Below are 20,434 nucleotides of genomic sequence, written 5' to 3'. Positions count from 1 at the left end.
AAAAAAAAAAAAAAAAAAAAAGACGGGAATTGTTTGGGAGTTCAGTCATCCAAAAACGGTCTTCCATATGGAGGGTCGGGCTTTCCGCATCCCCACGCCGCTTCCCTCCTCCTCCCGCCGCTGCTCTGCCCTGCGCTCCTGAGCCCTGCAGACCCCACTATCCCCCCAAACCGCTCACGGAGCAGCACCGCCGGCCCCAGCTCGGGGCCCGGCCTCCCTCAACTTCCCCCAAACAAACCTTGCCCTTCCTTCCTTCCCTCCTTCCTTCTTCCCTTCTTTCCTTCCTTCCTTTCTCTCTTTCCCCCCCCTTTTTTATTTCCTTTTCCCCCCCTTTTTTTTTCTCTGTGTGTGTGTGTGCTGAATTCCCCGCAGATCCGGCCGGGAAGTTCCCAGCTCCCGGAGTTAAGCCTCTTTGTTGCGTTTCGTGCATCTCTGTGCTGCTCCGTCCTGCTCCGTGCGAGACCCGGGTGAGTGGCACCGCTGGGGAGAGGGGCCGGAGGGCACGGGGATGGCGGGGGGGCGCTGACCGTCACCGAGGGCCATGGCGGGCTTAAGGACTTTCCTCCCCTCCACCGGCTCCTACCCGTGGCGGCGGCAAATCTTTGTGCCGGAGTTTGGGAAGTTGCTTTCTAGGATGCTGGGAAGCAGCTCCGCGTGTGCCGGGCGCAGGGGAAGTGACAAGAGCGGAGCAAAGCTGAGCCCCTCCAGGCTGTGACTTGTTTTGCATGGGGGCAGGTGGGATTTGGGGGGCTCTGCTGTTTCTTCCCGGCTTTTCCTCCCGGCTTACGCAGTGCTCATGGAGGGCCCTGTGCATGCACACACTGCCAGGCTCCGGCGCTTGCCCAAATTTTCCCCCAAGGTTTATTCAGCAAGCTGTCCCCGTCCAGGGTAAGGGAGGACCGTGTGGTGGAGAGAGGGAGAGCGGGAAGCAGCATGGGAAACACTCATCTTGCGTTGCCCCAACTCTTGTCAAAACTGAGCGGAKTTTGCAGGCAGACTCAGCTCCCACAAATGCAGGAGCATCTCGTCTGGTGCTGTRTTGAGGGGTGGGTAACCTGTGAGGAAAATTTTTGCCCCCTTCTTGCACAGTTGGAGATTTTCCGCCCCGGTGCAAGGGTGATGAGTGGCTTGGGTTGGGGGGAGTCATGTTCCGCGGGATGCCGTAGGCTTCCTTGCTTGCGCGCTGCACTGTTTGGGCTCCAACTYTGGCAGATCCTCCTGGTGCTGACTGTAAATAGTAAATGTGCTGGAGGACAAAGTGGGATGAGGGATCTGTAGCTGTGTCCAAAGGAAACTTTCTGAAATGCTCTGGAGATGCTGATAATTGCACTGAAAAAATAATATTAGACTTTTCCTGTTAACCACATCTGGCAAAAGTTACTTAACACAAATCTTGTTTTCTTTTGAGCACTGCCTCAACAAATTCTAATTCCCCAAGTATTTATTTCACTGACTTTGTGGGGGGAAAAAAAAAAGCTCAGGTCTATTAAAAGTTTTTTTTTTCTGCTCTTGTTTGTTTTCAAGAAACTCTCTTGACCTCTCTGCAGCATTATGTGAGTGGGATAACAGGGTTCCTCACATGCAGCGGGTGCGTGCGCGTAATTCCAGGCAGCTCTTAAATTCAGTGATTTTCTTGGTGTCCAGCACTCTTAATTTTTATGTTGCTGCTACAGTGTCTTTTTGATACTTTCATTCAATATCCACCATTAAACTTTCTTTTCCCATGGGCTCAAAAACTCATGGAAAATATTAAAAGAATGCGGGCGTTTGTGAGTAGGATTTTGTCTTAGCTTTCTTTTCTTTTGGAAATGGTTTAATGTGTCTGGGTACAGAGGAGGGTTCATGTTTCTATCTGTGCATATATATACATACATACATGCATATACACACACACTTTTTTATTTTGTAGTGGGGAGGATATAGAGGTTTATAGGCTCAAGGAAGGATTTCAGCAGAAACATTCAAAGATTTGCAATGATGATTTGTTCTATTAAGGTGACCTAGAGACCTGAGGATGAAATAWCTTTCCTTGTTAGTAGAGATCATGCTGGAACAGGAAAAGTGAGAGAGGTGCAAGCTCCTTGCTGGGCAGACGATACACTTGGATGAGAAATAGTTTCATCTGATGTACTTTTTTCATTCTTCTCCTTTATATGCAATTAAAGGGATTAACTGTATATGTACAACACTGACAAGATCCCAGTAAGTGTTTGCTCTTAGGGCTGAAGTCCGGTATGAAGAGGTCCTCCCTCCTGGTGCAGTTCCAACTGGGGAGAGTGAGGCAGGCTGGTCTGAAGGATCTGGGGTCCTGCACAGATCTGAAAAGCAAGTTCAGTTTTCTCTCTCATACATGTACAAACTCATCAGATCTTTCTTTGAGAAAGCTCCCAGTACAAGTAGTTGAATCCACACACACTTCTTCTCTGCTTGGAGCAAAGAATAAACTTTACAGGTGATGGTACATGCTGCAAACTGGAGTATAAGTCTTAGAGATGCTCTATTTCCCTATGATCTGCAAAATACAGATTTTCCATATCTAGTCCTTGCAGTGAGCGCAGAGCGCAAGTTTTTAAAAGCATTGCAAAGCAAAACTCAGTGCTTAGTATTTGCAGAGGTCTTTCTAGCTCTTTGGGTGTGAGACTCTTGGCTTCAGTTTGGCGATTTGCTCTTTTGAAGGACAGATGAACTACTGCCCAGTTCGTTATACTTCTTGAAATCTTCTGCTGTCCTCAAAACTCAGAGCAGACTAATCTCTCCAAGCCCTTCAATACTGAACTTCCTGCTCTGCTTTTGAGCTGCTGAGGTGGCTTCTTCCACCTAACCAGCAGCAGCAGAGTTGGACCCTGTGGAGCTATCTAGGGCCTTCTGCCACTAAAGAGGCATTACAGCTGAGGTTATGAAGTGAGCAGCCTGTTTTGTCCCCATTCACCCAAGGTATGCCAAGAGGAAACTTCTTTTCCTGAATTATGAAATCTAATCATTTTAGAGCAGACCTGAAAATATATATATATACACATACATATATATATATATATTTAAAAACTATTACTTCTACTATGCTGGCTTTAGGAGAGAAGATCAGTGCTGGGGTATTGAAGCACAATTTTGTATGTCAACGTGTCTATGCTATAGCCTCAGCTGATGCACATGCCCTGTGTGAGCTTAAGCCATTTCCCTCACAACGTGGTGTGCCTCGGTTTCCCCATCTAGAGATCCAGGCTAATACCCAGCACAGACGGGATAAAAACTATGGAATGGCAAATATTGCTGTCCACATCATTGACTCTTCCAAGCTGGCAGGCACAGACCTGGGTTTCTCTCAGGCCAGAGCTTAGAGGTGAGCGGGAGGACCTGCCGGACGACCCTGCTACACCTCTTTGATGCTGTCAGAGGGCTGGGGAGGCACCTCTCTGCCTTTAAAAGCACACCCTTTCTCTCCAGTTGTTACAGCTGAGGCAGAGGGGTGGGTTGCAGTGACCCTGATGGTCCTGGGCACCGCAGGAGCAGGTCTGCGTCAGCGGCGCCACAAGAGGCTCCGGAGGCCGAGCTGTTGGTGGCAGGTTGCAGCACAAGGCCGGGCTGAGCGGGAAGGGCTGGGCTCCCCTGCTGTTCTTACTCCAGCCATAATCCCGGCCCAGGAATGGTGCACGTAATGGGAGCGCTGTCCTGGGAAGGCAGGGAGGAAAGAAGACTCTCAACACAAACTTTGCTGTTGTCTTTGGTGGCCCTGGCCTTTTGGAGTGGTGGCCAGTGGAGGTGACAGCAAGGCTAATGGCCTGCAACCTACAGCAGAGGTTGGTGTTTTTGGCCCTGATTCGGGTGTTAAGGAACCAAAAATACCGTGGAACAACCTTGCATTCCCAGCACTTGATGTCATCTCCGGCGCGGCAAAGTTAAGGTTGGGCAGCCATGAGTTATGGCGGGCTTCAGATTACTCCTGTCCACCTGGGCTTTCAGACTTTGGTGTCAGTCAGTCTCAGTTAGGTCACTCAAGCCACAAGAAATTAAAGCATCAGCAGGCCACTGTAACYCTGGGTGACCAAAGTTTCTTTGGTAGTAAATAATGGTAGATTGGTCYTATTTGTGCCCAACACCGAGTGCCTCAGAGGAGGCAAAATTCCCCTGACTTCTTTATGTGCAAAGAAGATTTCATGTATTATTGCTGGCATATTACAGATCAGGATTGCAAATCTCCTGGTTTAAACCATTACCTCCCAGGCTAAAAACTTTGCCATGTGAGGAGTACTGTTGGGATGGGATATCCCACAAGGAAAAAAGCTCTCTTGCAAAATCTTTGGAGACTTCCTGTTTCTGGTTAGACTAAAAACATCCTGAGGGAAAAACCTGCTGTTGTGTATTTTGGTGTTCCTGTGGTCAGTCTCAGTTTAAAGGGTTGTTACATATTCCAATTCCTAGGCCACGAGAATAATTTAAAGAGAATAATGCATTCAGTGAATTTCAGGTCCTTAGGAAGAATTCTGGTGAAAACCATCGTCCATTTTTCGACAGGGATTTTGAGTAGCTATTCAACAAAATGTATCACAAGCATCTTCTTTTATTTCCTGGTGTTTGGTTTCATTCTTCTTGGCCCCAAATCATACAGCATTGTTTCTGTTGCTGCCTTGGCTGAACATAACGCTTGAAGCTGTGTTTCTGGAGGGAATTCTTGCAGGACGGGAARCTTTCAGAATTTGCTTTATATGCATACTTGCACATGCAAGTTTTTAAAATCAACTTTTCATAGAAACTCATGCTCCTGTAGCCCAGCTGTACGGACGTTCGTGGAAAGCTGACACAAAAGGAGCGTGAATGCCATGGAGGCAAATGGGCTGAAAAGTCCCCCGAGCTGATTGTCACAAGGGGAAAATGTTCAATGCTTGTGCAGTTCTGAAGTCGCCGCAGGCAGCGCGGTGTTTTATACACAAATAGGGAACAGCAGATCCCTGTCCTGAGGATCTTGCATGCTCCTTTTATTAAAATGGTCTCTTTTTCTCTTTTTTTTTGGCCTGTGCAAAAGGACAAATGGGAGCAGAGGCTCAGCTGTGCCTGGCGGAGTTGTTAGCACAGCACCTGGCACAAAGGAGCCCCAGTTGCAGCGAGGGGCTCTCTGGGCTGTTGTTGTGTGTTACAGCAGCGCTTGAGCTGGAGGCAGTGCCAATTTATCTTGGCTCGGGGGGGATCGATGAAGGAAAATGTGCTGCAGGGAACGTGTGGGACATGCTCGAGCTTCCTCGCCTTTTTTTTTTTCTTGTAGGCAGCCTGCCAGCACGGAGGTGAGAGCCAAAATTTACCCTCGCTTTCTTCCCAGCTCCTTCAGGGCGGCTGCTGCCCCATAGCTCAGCTCCGTCCCTGAGCTGCCACTGCATCTGAGGTCTGTGACTGCACCCTGCGCCCAGGGACAGGGCTTGTTGGGCTAAGCCCAAGCCGCTTCGCAGTGTTTTGCCCCTATGAAAATGTGCTGTTGTTGAGATCACAGGGGATCCAGGCTGCGCTGTCTCTGTGTCTGTAAAACCGGATCGTGGCTTGGAAAACAGCCTCCTTTCCTCCCAGACCTCTATGTGCTGTGTAGGTTAGCCCAAACCCCGGGTGGCGATTCCATTTTGGCGCTCCAAGGTCCGGTCTGGCACGGAGATCAGCCAGCAAGCTGTTCTCCTACGCAGAGCCAGGTCCCGGGACCCTGCCAAGTGCGAGGCTGCCTTCCCTGGTTGCACGGTCAGCGAGTCTGCGCGAGCTTGTGTGGCCAAAGACTGTCCATCGGGCCCTTCTCCTGTTATTTTAGTGAAGAGAGGGAAAGGGTGTACTGGAATACAGTTGCTGAAGCAGTCGCTGGGAAATAAACCTCAGATGTGCATACACTGGCCCAGAATATAACACTTCTGTGCAAAATGCAGCTTCCTCAGATAATGTCATTGCGCTCTATGCTGGCACTTTCCTTTTATTTTCCTTAAGGCAGAGCAGTTATCTCCCCTGGAGATGGGCAGAGCTGCAGGGGGCCAGCTTGGCATGGGAGGAGTGCAAGGCTGGGTCCCGCTCTGCGCAGCAGGWCCCCCTCCAAGGCAGGGTGAGCTGGCCTCAGCCTTGCCTCCGCTCTCCACCTGCAACGCCTCTTGGTGGCACTTCCCTGCCTCCTTGTGGTGTGGAGCACAGGTCTGCTGGMGATGCTGGGAGAGCGTGGCTTTGCTGCCTGCCAGAACAGCCTCTGCTCGCTTCAGCAGAGAACCTCCTGGCACACCAGCAGCCCTGTGGGGCGCCCCGCGCTTCCCTCTGGGGTGTCCCCCATGCATGCCTGGTGGACGTGGGCTCCATAAAGGCTGTGTGGTGGCTTTTATTTGAGGGTAAGCTGGGTGCCCAGCTCCAGAGGAGCTGCTCTGCAAGCGTGGCCCTTAGGGAGTCTAGCGTAGGTAGCGGCACTGCAGCTGCACTGGATTTATGGCTCCGGGCAGCAGTGGTACAGAGAGGCCATTGTAATCTTATGTGCTCTACACTGTATATCTCAATAAGCAAAGTGGCTCCTGTTTTTCTTTTTCTTTTTTTTTTTTTTTTTCTCCTCCTTTCCATCACTTCACGTCTCGCTTTATGAAGTTTCTCCCCTTAAATTGCAAATTTGGCCTTATCTTCAAAGAAGCCCTTTGGTGCCAAGCTTTTAAAGGAAGGTAGGAGGCAAGAGCAAAAACATCATATCCATTAACAGCCCAGTTGCCAGAGAAAATGTTTTTTAAAACAAAATCTGAAACCTTAGTGTTTGAGATCCAAAGGCGAGATTGAATACAAGTATGGGCCTTGTCCCCCGAGAGTCACAGCGCTGGGAATATGCTGGCAGAGACCATGGAACGAGGATTCTTGTGCGTGCATGCACACAAATAGACAATTATTTGGAAGCCAATAATATTCTGGATGCCGAATAATAATTTACTTCATCTAGCGCCTTCTGTCCCAAATTGCTCCCTGAGCTGCAGCTGACGTGTGCAATGTTCTCGTCACTCCAGCCCCCCGCTGCATGGCAGTCCCCTCGGGGCAGGAAGGTAGTGCTYGGTTGCACGTTGCTCAGCTGTGGGTGGTAAAAAGGCCTGGTTGGCCAAACTTCTTTTAAGCCTGCTGCTGTTGATGAGTGATTCCTTTGGGACCTTAGTCTAAGGTGATAGGAATGTGATTTTCTCTCTTTTATTTTAAGAAAGCTCCTTGTTCAACAAACTTGAACCCTCATCAGATTGAAGGGCTGGGTTTGAGTCCTAACATCAAGAGATGCCTTCAAAAACGTGCTGGGTGGGATTCTTCAAAAGCACTTGGGGTGACTTTTCAATGACATGGTGGAACGTCAATGAGACTTGTGCATGGAAGTCTCTCAGGTTCTGGAGGGACCAGCCTGATCTCTTGTTTTTAAGTATGAGGTCACCATCAGTAGATCTGTGAGACTGTCCCACTGYCACCAGTGGAGTAGTTGGCAAAGCTACTCCCCACCATGTAAATAGCCACTTCTGAAATAACAAGTCCATCAGGCATGTCTTGGCGTTGCAAGTGTAGCTCTCAAGTCAGAGCTATCCTGGCAGAAGGAGAGCATGATGGTGCAAATCCCTAGCTGTAAGGGCAAAAAAATGCAGCAAGGAGAACCCATGGCCACCTTCCCCTGGATCCCAGAGATCCAGCAGTGGGACTCTTGTAAGAGGACAGTTTGATACCTACCAGCCTTTGAGTCACTTTGGGAGCTTTCCTGTCCCCTAGCTGTCCCAGCTTGAAGCTGTCAGCCACCTGGGGAGTTTGTAGGGTGAGACAAGCGCTGTGAGAAACTGGAGCGTGAAGTGCACCTCAAAGGGGAGTGGTGACTGCTCAGGATGTGTCTGTCATCACCATTTCATCACTCTGATCTTGCTCTTCACGTGGCTGAGGCTGGCCTGAAGGGAAAGGATCCTTTGCTTCCCAGGAGGTKAGAAGCAGACCTCCTTGTTGAACACTGACTCATGCTCGAGCTCCTCCATAACTCTGAAGAGAAAGTGTGCAAAGCACCTCAACGGCTACTTACTACCTCACATTTCTGGCAACCCAAGCTCTGGGGAATGTTGCAAGGGTAGTTAAAGACCCTAGTATGCCTCGCTGCAGGCCCTGTCAAAAATCTCTGCCCTGCCGAGAGGGAAGGTCTTAGGATCACGGTCAGCTATACTAGGTGATTATCCAGCCCACTAACTTGGTGAGGGCAGCTGAGGAAGAGGGGTCAGTACAAACATGTGGAGCTGCAGCCCAGCTGTGTTTGCTGACCACAGTTCCACTTGGCAGAGAGTCAATTTGAGCAAATCTGAATAGTTAATTTGGGCAAATGTCAGGAAAGRGTAGTATGGTTTACACTACTATGGTTATTCCTAAGCTGAAGACAACCCAGCCCGTATCTTTTAGCATTGGTACTATCTTTTAGAGTAACGTGTACTTGGATATGCCAATATGCAGTACAARTCTGCTGATCACATTAAGAAATCTACTGTCTTTTCTGGGAGCAGATGTCAACTATTAACATAGTAAGTTAGGCAACAATATCCTCACTTAGTTGTGTAGTTAGGTTCCCATCACAACTTCCTGGACTGCTGATTTGGGAAGGAGGGAAAACTGGGGCACTGATGGAACAACATCTAGAGCAAAGTAGTAAGTTGTGTTTATCATTGACATCATTCCATGTAATATGTACTCTGCCTTAAAATCTGTGTCCTCTGGGATGACTTCGGACATCCCTAACCTCTGAGCCACTTCAAAGAACTTATAAATTTCTTTTCCCCAAACTAGTGACCAAGCAAACAAGCAAAAACTTAAGCAGCCACAAAAATGTGAGCATAACCCACTTTCTGCAGAGCTTAAGCATTTAACAAACCTCTGCTTATCTTGACATTGACTCTCCAGATGAAGGCCTTGAGAAAGACCTGCTACCCTGTCTGCCTCCATCACCATATGCTAAAACCTAAATCATTATTTTTATTACAGTACCGCCCAGAAGTTTTAACCAAGACTAGACTTCGCTATGTAAGACACTAATCTATAAAGGAAAAAAGTTCTTATATCCCTATTCAAAATGGTAAGACAAAGAGAGTATAGGAGATAAAAACAAAGCATGAAGAAGGATTCACATGCGCCAGTGAATTCTTCTTCGGGGAATTCTTCTTCATGAAGGATCCTCTTCTTCATGAAGAATCCTTCTTCTGAATCCTCAGCCAGTCAGGATTAGTGTCTCACACAGACTCCATGTTGTSTGACAGGGAGCCCCATGCTTTAACCTCCATCTGGGCCTGCTCTTCAGATGAGGAGGTAAAAGCCAAGCATTGCTTGGATTTCGCCTGTGGCTGTTGTGCCTTGAAGCTCTCTTTTGCTTAGAGTCGTCCATAGCAAGGTCTCACCTTYGTTAGCTCTCAGCTCACATCAGTCAGTAAAGGGTGGGATCTCCAAAGATCCAATAAGTAGCTGCCTCAATGAGAGCACCTGGCCCTACAGATGTTGTTTGTGGAGTCCTGCTGCTGTGCTGCTGTGCCTGCTTGTCTTGTAGGGTTGAAACTCATGCCTGTCTGCAGAAAGCAAATGAATTTGCTGGGGTTCGGGGAGATGGCAGGTGGAGAGCAAGAGCGCATGGCTGAAGGGGAAGGAAAGGAGCCAGTTATGGCTTTAATTCTCTCCTGTCAGCTAGTTTTCAAGTTGCGGCATCATTCTTTGAAAGATAGCTGGGAGAGCAGAGAGCCAGTGTAATAAATGTGCATGCTGCAAGCAAAACGTTCTCATTATATAAATACTGTGCACCTCCTTTCTTGGGTGATCTGAGCCTGTGCTCCTCATGCCCCAGAGGCACCAGCTTTTGCTATGCAGGCCAAAGATGAACTCTTAAGAGATACTTCTAAAGGTAGGTACATGGCTGTCGTGGTGGCCCAGGCACAAGAGGACAGGGTTGCTCACCTCTGCGCGATCAGTGCAGAAGTACCTTAAGCTGCACAGAGGAGACACAAGTAGCTGTAGAAATATAAAGAACTGCTCTTCCTCAGGGCACAAGACCACGTTGAACAAATCACTGAGGACCCACTGGGGTACACAAATGCTAATCCAACTTCTGCCACCTGCATGTAGCCCAAGATGGGGCTGGTAGGACATGAGCGCAGCCAACCTGAGAGCCTCACTTGATGGCGTAACTGGGAACCATCTTTCGGGGCCGCAGGGTTGCTTCAACATCTGGGCAAGTCCCTCCACCTCTCCTTTCTGCCCTTTGACTTGACAGCACTGCTTTGGGAAGCAAACAGGGATGGGGCCTGCACTGGCTTCCTCCTCTGGCACCTGCTGGTCTGCGAGTTGCAGGAGAGCTCTCGTGTGCTCATGTCCTGCTGCTGGATGAGTAACAGCCTGCACTGCAGTCGGATGGGGGTTTTGCATAGAGGAATGCTTTGAAACACATTGTTTTAATGGCATTTTGTTGCCAAGGGCTCTTTGTGGTTGGATGAAGAGATGACTCTCTTCCCTGCTCTGTAGGGAGAGGAGCACACTTGAAGCAGGACTCCTCAGTTTTGTGAGTGGGTTTGATCTGCCCTTTGCAAAGTGAAGAATTTAATTACAGAGGAGATGTTAGATGAGGTGTTGGGGCCCTTCTGGCTACTCCTGGGCTCAGTAAGTGCCTTTGGAGTGGAAGAGCAGTAGGAGATGCCAGGCAGCTGCAACAGTTACAGCTTCTTCTTCTCTGCTCTCTGCTCCCAGGTTTCTCCTTGTGCAGGAAGGACTGCTGGGTCACACTGACTCAGCTGTTGCCTTTGCTTTTGTCCAGCCGAACTAGGTTGTGGAATGAGAAGGGTGTCCCAAAAAAATGGGTTGTGCCATCCCCCTACCCTGCATACAGTGAAAACAACCCTCTCTCCCTCTCAACACTCACATCCCTCTTCCTTTGCCAGCGGAAGGTTTTTGGGAGTCTCTAGCAAGGCGCAGAAGTGGATTAAATTTGAGCCTGCGAATGCGCCGGCTCCGTTCCCCAAGTTTGTGCTGCCTCCTAAAGGACATGGGGACTGCCGCCGGCGCCCCGTGCCTCCCCTCTTCCCAGTTCCCTGGCTTTAATTTACCCTCGCTGCCTGCGGTCCCGGTGCTGCCACGCCAGCTGCCGGGGCTGGGAAAGGCTTGTTGGGCCCGTGCCGACTGCCCCTGTCCCTACTTGTTTCGGCGAGGGCTGATAAGGAACGAGCGGAGGTGCCTCTGCAGGCGCCGGGCGGCTGCCGGAGCGGTGCTCCCGGGCCCTGCCGAGTCGCGGGCGAGCGCGCGGTGCAGGCCTGTCGGAGCGGGTTGCGGGGCCCTCGCCCCGGCAGCGCCACTGCCTGCTCCTGCAGGCAGGGCCGAGGCCTCCCTGGAGGGTGCTCCAGAGAAATGCAGGCCTCCCCAGCTGGAAAACTGTGGAGAAACACACTTCTCCCCAGTTGGAAAACCGTGGAGAAGCACAGGCCTCCCCAGTTGGAAAACCATGGAGAAACACAGGCCTCCCCCTTCAGGAAAATCATGCCTCTCCTTCACTTGTCCCCCTGCATCTGCTAGACTGGGTCTTAGGGATTCAAATGCAACGTTTTCAAATCTCTAGCGTTGCTGGTCTCTCGGCATTTTGCAGTCTTGGAGGTTTTAGTGTTGACCTGTTTCCCCACAGGCACCTGGAGAAATGTGTCAGTGGGGAAGGGTGGACGTGGTCCTGGCATGTCCCTGTGTGTGCAAAGGGCAACCAAGCAACGTGCCAAAAACCCCACAGCGGCCTGTTGGAAAGAGCCGCAGCAAGGCAGATTTTACCCAGGAGCTCCAAGCTTTGTGCTTCCAGAGTTTTGTTTTACAAAATAAGCACGTAAATGAAAGTTGGCAATAGGTAAGATAGAGTTGAGGAGGAGGAACCCAAAATAAAGACCCTTAAATAGAAATGTCTGGGGCACACCTCAAAAATTGCCTTCTCCAGAAGCTCCTGAATCCACTTTCCAAAGGTTTCTCTGTGGAGAAATCATGTATTTTAATGTCCAGCAGCAGAGCCTCTCCAGAGACTTTACTGGGGGTTCATGGGCCCAGAGGCTGCTCTGGCTTTGTCACTGTCTTGCACACAGAGGGATGCTCCTTGCAGATGTTTGTTATCAGCAAAGCAAACGAGGGGGTGGAAAACAGACAAACTTCAGCTGGCAAGAAATGCAGAGGGAAATTCTCACTGTTTCCCTGTAAGGCTTGCAGAGGGAATTCTGGAAGCTGCTTTTTGTCCCATTGTTGTAGTTTATGTTTATAGAGCTTCTCTCTTTAATGAGAGACTATTAAATCCCAAAGCATGTTGGACACGTTACTCTGTGAGAACAGTTTGTGTTACCCATTGCATGGCAAAGTGTGCCAGCTGTGGACCTGGATTTAAAATCATGGCATCGTGTTTCCTCAAAATGTTTCTTTTTTTTCAATCCTAAAAGAGTTTGTGGTATTTTCTATACTAAGAAATGGTCAGTAACTTCCCTATAGATAATTCTGAGTTTGGATTTCTTTTATATGGCAGCCTTGTTCCCATTGCTACAGGAAAATATAAACTCCTTGTTCCCTTCCCCTTCTAATACTGCAAGTGTGCTCTGTTGCAAGTGACAGTACTTAACAAAATCCATAGGTCAGGATGATGTTTAGATAGACACTGACTGAGCTGGTCTGCAGTTGACTTTGCACTAACAGTGAAAGTTTCTTCTTGGGGCATTTGGTAATATGGGACCATCACACATTTCTCTTCTTAGAGAAAGTGTTGACAGTCTCTGCAAGCAATTAGAGACAAATTCCTTGAGGCAGAGGATGTTCTTCTATTGTAGAGTACCTAATACTAAGGTCTTCAAGAAGTTTCTGTAAAGAAAAGTAAGAGAATAAAATATTCTTTATTTTCCTTTATTGGGCAGGTAATGTGAGGGCAAGCTTTGAGGGGGGGAAAAAAGAGAAAAAGAAAACCCAGCTTTATTTATTTATTTATTTATTTATTTATTTATTTATTTATTTATTTATTTACTTACTTATTTATTTAATTTCCTAGTAGATAACGGAGTTAATACCAGAGACTTTCTGTATTCCCCAAGGCTTGTGCTGAGTGAGCCTTCACAGAGAATGATCCGATCCTTTCTGTGAAGCACCTCCCAGCACCTCTCAAGCAGATGCATCTCTTGCTTTGAAAAGGCGTTCTGGATTCATAAAGTAATTCCCAGCCCAAAAGCATCTTAGTCCTTTATGAGAGATGTAGTAGACTTCCTGGCTTGGATCATTGCTCGGGCTTTTAAGGATCTCTTGTGCTTCATAAATGAATGGTTGATTCCCTTCTCTTCTGCTTTTGGTATCAGCCCTCCAAGGCCAAGTACCTGGCAAATGATTTTGGTGTGTGGCTGATCCTGGTCTATCTTCTTTGTCCTTTCACTGCATACAGTTTTCTCCAAAAGTGACTAAGCATTTAAGTCAAGGGTTGGGCTTTCTTCTTCTTCTTTTTTTTTTTTTCTTTTCTTTTTCCTTTCCCTAATCTAGCACAGACACTGACCACAGTCATGCATTTGTTTTGCTTCCTTTCTTCCAAATGCAGTCACATAACAATAGTCTGGAAAAAAAAATAGTGGCAGCATTCTGGTCATGAATTTGTTTCCTTTTTTGGACTGTAAGGAGTGGGTTGGTGTTTGGGTGAACAGAGTGGGAGCTCCAAGCCATCCCCTCCAAGGCTGAAGGAGGTTTAAATGGGCCCCATTCTGGTAGATGAGAAGTGCTGCGGAAAGGCATCCTCTAGCACTTCCATTGCTTTGGGGGCCTCTTTCTGAGATGGCCCAAGACATTGCTTGTTATTTATATAAGACTAAAGTCTTGTACAGACAGTGCTAAACAAACTTGGTCTGCTGCTGGCAGACAGAGAGGGCAAGAAGAGAAGTGCTGCCTCCCATATCAAACTTACTCAGCACTAGGAGACAATTTTCTTTCCTCAGCAGACAGCTCATAGAAGGTGCTGGGTGTTGTTGTAATCATTGTTTTATGCAGGGCGCCATGACAGACAGTGATTTTCGGAATATTTTTGGAATACTGTCCCCTGCTGTAGAAACTACTTAGTTTCTGAAGCAAGTCTGTCATGATGGAGGAATGAGAGATGATGAGACAGTGCATGATCTGTAAAAGAAGGGGAGAAAAAAGGTCCAGAGTTGTGTTGTTTCCTTTCTCCTGAGCAGCAGGTTTGGGAGATAAGTTTTCAGTGACAGGATCTGGTCTAGGAAGAGACCCAGCTCTCTGAAGTTGGGACCCAACTCTGCATGTCTATGGGTGCAGCACTGACAGACTCCCAGTTGGGTCTTCTCTGACGAGAAAAATGAAAGTGGGTGAGCAGGAACACATTGGTCAAGAGGGGGCTTTGGTGCTAAAATCTAAGACAACACAGGCAATGAAATCTTGAAAAAACATACGTGGTTCAATGGATTATGTCCTTACAAGACAGAAAGCGAAAGCCAGCAGAGCTTATGCATAGCTAAGAGAGCACTGTGTGATAAAGACTAGAGCAGTAGGTGAAGTTTTCAGATCACAGGAAATTTGCTTTAAGTATTTATTTATTTATGGCTTTGCTGAGAAACTTTCAACCAGCTGTGTTTAAAAATATAACAGTAGTGAGATACTTAAAAAAGGAGTTAATCTCTCCCTGTCTCTGACATGCCACAGAGTGCCAGCTGTAGTGTAAGCAAAGCAAACCCCGGGGAAGCGAAATGACACGGCCCTGCTGCCTGCGAGCCGAGGTCAGGCCTGGGAAAGCCAAGCGGTGGAGAGGACCACTGGGATGCCCCAGGAAAGACCCTTCCGTGGTCCGTGGGCCTAAGCAGCTCTTCAGGGCTTCCCAAATCTCCACAGCTGGCAAGGGGAGAGCAGCCCGGCTGGTACATGCTCAGTGGTGCTTCTGCAAAGCCTTGAACTGTCTCTGACACCGCTGATGGAGAAACGCTGGAATGAGGAGGAGGAAAACCAAAGGCTTTTGTACTGAGGGAAGGAAAAATATCCTCTGTATGTCCATGGGTTCAGCACCGGCAGACTCCCAGATGGGACTGGTTACTGTTTGGTTTTCAAAGGCTTCTTTTGCCAATCTGATTTCATTTTTCTTTTTTGGGTGATGAGGTGTCTTTTGGGAGATAGAGTCAGTCTCGGCATCTTCATCTGTCCCACCCGGCCCATCCATAGACCATGTCCAAACAGCCCCCGAGGGCTAAATTTCCTTCTAGGATTCCTGTAGCTCTACCATGACCAAGCGTTCCTGCTTGGTAGCATGGGCAGGCTGGCTGTTCTCTGTCCTCCAGCCTCTGTGCACAAGGGCTTGGAGGCAGAAGGATGTGAGGAGAGTGTTGGCTGCCATCTCAGCGAGTCCCTTCGCATAACAGAAGTAAATAAGAGCATTTGGTCTCGTCTGTCCTTGGAAGAAACTGGCAGGGAGGATAACACTAGGAAAGGGGGTGACAAGAAAGGTTATTTATGGAGTTGTTGCTGCTCCAGCCACCAAGAATCAAAACATCTGCACTGAGCAAATCTGGGGGGGGGGGGGGGGGGGAGGGGAAGAGCTGCTCTAGCTGGTGGGCCAGTGATTACATGCCTGCCTGGGACACCTACTCAGTGCCAAATGTGATTTTAAAAAAATGTATGTAGTGATTGATGGAAAACTGTTTTGACAAAGATGATGTCTCCTATGATGATGATGGGGGTGGCACATCATGGGCCAGAAGAGGAAAGCAAGTTAGTTTTGGCTGTAGATGGGGGATTGTGTGGAGACTGACTTGTCTCCTCCGGCCCCTTGGCTGCAGCTTCAACATGACATATCACAAGAGAAAAATCTCCTCTCCCCACTGCTTCCTCTTTCCACTGTTGGTAGCTAATCAAGATTCAGCTTTAATGACTTCCCTCTACTCTCTCTGCTTCCTCTCCCCCTGCCCCACACATGCCTGTTTTTATATTATTTTTTTATGCATCTCTTTTTGGCAGGAGTTAAAACACAACAAGCATTTGGACCAAGATGAAACCAGTGGAGGAACATGTTGGGCAGTGCAATGCTTTGTTCTGAGCTCGGGGGGAGACGAGGGGGAAGGGAGGGAAGGCAGGGATGTCATTTCCCAGATGGGGACCCTGCCAAAGATAGTCTTGCTTCGCAAAGCAAAGAATATTTTGAGGCTATCCCAGGCTTAACCTTTTGTTATCTCCCTTTGGACATGCAGGGGAGATCTTAGTCCTAGAAGGTGGCTGCATTGTGTTCTGTGGTCCAGGTGACCTGAATGGTGCCAAGCAAGAGGCCGCTATTCTGGCTAAGCAGTGATGACTGTCTGAGGTGCTGGTTGCTGGAGAGCTTAGTGAGCAGATGAGAAATCTGCATTTGTTTATCCGCCAGGATCCAGAATCGGTGTGGTTGCTGTTTAAAGTGAGTTAGCCGTTTCCTCGCAGGGAGTCGCGCCTGCTGTGCTCCATTTCCTGCCCCGCCAGAAACACCTGGAGTGATCTGGGAGGGGACTCGGCTTTGCTTTGGCCGACCCCCGTCAGGGGGGCAGCGAAGACTTCTGCCTCCCGATGTGAGCAGCGCTTGGGAAGCACCTTGTCCTTCCGCACCTCCCGCCGAGGGAGCTCTGTGAAAGGGGGCACCGCTGGTGCCAGGGCAGCAGCGAGCTCCAGTCCCCAGGTGTTTGGGACATGGGATGTGGTGGGATGGCTTCTCCAACAGCTTGGCCAGCTGGCGGGAGAGCTTGGAAGTCACAGGGCTGTCTCCTCCCCTCTGTTTCCAGCCAGGCGAAATTGTGTTGCTGCAAAATTGCTTTGGGGAGAAGGAGAGGACCCTACATAGGCATGTTCTGCTGCACTGACAACTGCCTTGGGCCATAAATATTGCACGGTGCATAGGTTGCTGGTTTAATTGCCCCGGGGCTGCTGTATGGCAAACTGAGGGTGAGGGAAGATACAGAGAAGGGAAAATTAATGCAACAGGATCTCATTATTAAGTTGTTTTCCAGGTTGTAAATACTTGGAGCGCTTGTGTCAGGACTCCGGCGGAGCTTGTGCCCTTCCCAATTAAAAATCCCAAGAGTGTGAACCCTGGTGCTGGGCTGTTTGTTGGTATGGAGCTCCAGCCTCCTTGACCTGGACAGGATTCTCCTGGGAAGCTCCCCCTGCCAGCCCAGATGTTACAGGGACGCAGTGCCGCATGCAGAAACGCATGAAATCCCTTTGTATAGACCCAGGCAGCATCCCGTTCACTGCCACCAAACCTGGGAAGCCCCTCTCTTTGCAGGAACCAGCAGCTTCTTGTTCCCTCCCAATTCCCATATCCCTTTTGTCCAGTTAGCGGGAAAATACCTTTCCTAATCCCCCCCCCCCCCCCCCCCCCCCCCCAAAATCCTGAATGTAAACACAACTTTGAGCTCCAGAGAAGGTGTCGGTGACCTTAAGCTGCAGCCCGTAAACTCCTTCCCTCCTCAGCAGCCTCTGCTGCAGCATGTGAAGTTTTAACCTTGTGCACCAAGTGCTGCTGGCCCCAAATGTGCTGAGGGGCCTTGCTCCAGTGCTGGGGACTGCTGACTTCGAGAATGCTCCTTTGGATTTTAAGGTTCCTTTTCCTTCTGCTCTTTGGCTCTTGACAAATGGACATGCCCTTAGAGCTGTGGTGCGTTTGGCCTGGGTCTCTGGATCCTTTTAAGCGCACTGACTACCACRACAGAGCTCCTAAGTACAACCAGGCTGACAAACTGGGAAGTAAGTATGTGACACCTATAACTGCGTATCAGCCATTATCCTGGAGGACTCCCTTGAGCCTAGAGCTCAGCTCCATTTCACATGCCACAGTTGGTCAGTTCAGCATCAATGCACTGCAGGAAAATCCCCATTATACTCGTGTACACGCAAATCTTGCACTGGGTGAAAGCCTCCGCTTTGAAGGGGTGAATTGCTGCTTTTCCAGCGAAGCTTCTGCAGGGTCTTGCCCACGTAGCTCTCAGCCCTGGCTTGGTGAATGCCTGCGGACAGGCCTAGCCGGGCCCTGGCAGCCGTCCACGAGGCATTTGCAAGTGGTGCCACATTGACTCCGCTGCCGCCGCTTCTCCGCTTACTTAGTTCTTGGCAGCGGGGCGGTTCAGTGTTTGCTTGACATGCACTTGCCCTGCAGTCTGTGATTATGGAGCGTTTAGTCTGGCAARCCCCGCCTGAACTGCCCCGGTCTCTGTTGTCAATAATCTCTTGGTTGCTGTCTCCCTTAACCGCAGTGTTTTGTGTGCGGTGCAGGCTCTGTTTCCCTCCTGTTCTTGTTGCAGTCAGCCTGCCCCTCCCTGCTTGATTCGGTTACTGAAGCTGCAAGCCCGGGATGCTGACATGGCTATTTYACTAATCCAGAAATCCTGGGGCTACTAGGAAGCTGTATATATAATAAAGCTGCATACCTATCTAGCACTTTGCATCTGAGAGTCTCAAATTGCCTGACTCATGTTCATCTGGTTACTGCTTGTTCAGTGCGGAGGGGGTTGGTTTTCCTGTTTTTGCAACCTGGAAAGCTGAGATACAGCCAGGGCTATGCTTTGTCCACCAGATCAGTAGTGATTCCAGAAATGTGGAGTAATAATCTGCATGACCATGAGTGTGGGCTTCCTCCTTGTCCTGGGCTAAGCATAGTTTGCCACCAAAAGTAACAAGACCAGACATGGTTGGTTTTGAGCAACACCTTATTTCAGGTGATCCATAGCTCTCTTGGCACTCCAGTAAATACCCTCTGGATAGGGGAGCAGTTGCAAGATTCCTCCAAGGTAAGTCATGTTCCTTGGCTGCAACCAAGTGTCCATAATACGATTTGTAGGAAGGATGATATCTAAATCACAACAACTGACTCTTGTTGTCAGTTTTGCTGTGGTTTAGTCCGATGCTGAGGCACAAGTGTTTATGCTGGATCTGAGGAAGGAAAAGGTCTTGCCACGTTTCATGGATGGTAAAGGGGAAGGTGAAAATGTATCTTCAGGTCTGTGAGTGGTCAGCCTGCTGTGTCAATCTGTCCAGCTGCTGGCCTGGTTTGGACACAGCCAAAGACCAGGTAGGACATTGCTGGCTTTGCTGCCACCTCCAAACATAGCTGAGGAACCTTCCAAGATATCCTGGACTGGATTATGGTTTTGAGTGGAAACCATATATAAACAACATAAATTGCTGGATTTTACCCCAAACCAGGCAAAGGGGTGGGCTTCTGTTTCGTTTCATATGGAGTGGACTTGGGGGAAAGAGATGGAGGAAAGGCTGTGGTAATTCTGTTCTTAAAGGTGGTGGATCCCATTCCCATGGCTAAAATGTTCCTGCAAGAGCAGAGGAGTACCCGAGCTGACACCCCCACATGCTTGGCTGCATGAGAGGACAGTTTTGCCTGCCATCCCTTCACACAGGGACAGCTGAGAGGGAGGAGGGAAGGGAAAAAAGACCTTGGGCATGCACATGCCCTCCAACATGTAATTTTCAGTGGAGAGGATGGAGAAGCTAGGTGTTTCTTRCAGCATGGGGGCATACCTGCCTCCCACCCCAGGGTGTAGCGTGTGTAGGGAGGCAATACAAGAAGGCTTCAAGAGTGAGGTGGGAGGACTGCAGAAGGTAGAAGTGTATTTATTTCCCACGTGTTGTATCAGAACATGCTAGATTTTGCTTGGGAGGGAGGGAAGACGAGAGCGTGTGAAAGGAGGTCAGCTCCTTGGGAAAGGGCAGGGGGAGCATGTCTCATCCCAGGTCAGGACCCACATGTCCAGCCGCTCGTGTGTGTGTGCGCGCGCACTAGGGCTCTTTATTATAGCCCTGCTCCTCCCTAGGGGCAGCAGCTCCCTYCACTCCACCCCACTTCTCCCTTCTCCCCGCGCCTTTATTCCTCCTCGCAAGGAGCGCACGCCAAACCCAGCTTCACAGCTGGCTCTGCTCCACGTGTTTGTTTTCCGTGCGTGCGCGGCGCTTGCCAGCTCCCATTGCGCGGCTGCTCCGCGGCGGAGGCGGGGGGAGAGCAACGGGAGCCGGCCGCCACTTCCCAAGCCCTTATTTGTTTAAAGCTTAAGCCTGTTTGAGAGCGCCTTTTTGGAGCGAGGGGTAAGTGGCAGGGGCGGGTTGCAGGGGGACGGGGAAAGTAAACTGTGCGGCAAGGGCGGCGAGCGCTGCAGCTGGGGCTGCTGTGCGAGCAGCCCGGGCAGGGGCCTTGGGCGCCACGCTTGCGCCCTCCCGGGCTCCTAAAACAGACACACGAGTGCCCAGGGGCAGGGAGGAGAGCCCCGAGGCAGGCGCAGGGCCCCGGAGCATCGTGCCCGCCGCCAGCTCTGCCTGCATGTCCCTGGCACCTTGCTCGCGGCAGTGGCAAATAAGTGAGTGGCCACTGCCCGTGGCTTTTGTAAGGAGCTGCATTTCATGACTGTTGAGTGCGAGTGGGTGAATCACGGAGCATGATGCTCGCTCAGCTTCCCTGTGAAATTTCCAC

The 20,434-nt window shown here is 49.6% G+C and overlaps 1 protein-coding gene across 1 annotated transcript in view; it reads left to right on the top strand.

The window, feature by feature from the left end:
* Nucleotides 1-415: 415 nt before the first annotated feature.
* The window catches only part of BOC (BOC cell adhesion associated, oncogene regulated), a 52,820-nt gene continuing 32,801 nt past the window's right edge, over nt 416-20,434 (top strand). The window contains exon 1 of the mRNA XM_026037234.1: nt 416-467. The gene's annotated coding sequence lies outside the window, so the exon portion shown is untranslated. The remainder of the gene's footprint in view (nt 468-20,434) is intronic.

Source organism: Nothoprocta perdicaria, unplaced genomic scaffold, assembly GCF_003342845.1.
Source record: "Nothoprocta perdicaria isolate Ctin4 unplaced genomic scaffold, notPer1 scaffold_193, whole genome shotgun sequence".
NCBI classification, from domain to species: domain Eukaryota; kingdom Metazoa; phylum Chordata; class Aves; order Tinamiformes; family Tinamidae; genus Nothoprocta; species Nothoprocta perdicaria.
This window is presented reverse-complemented; position numbering and strand designations above follow the sequence as displayed.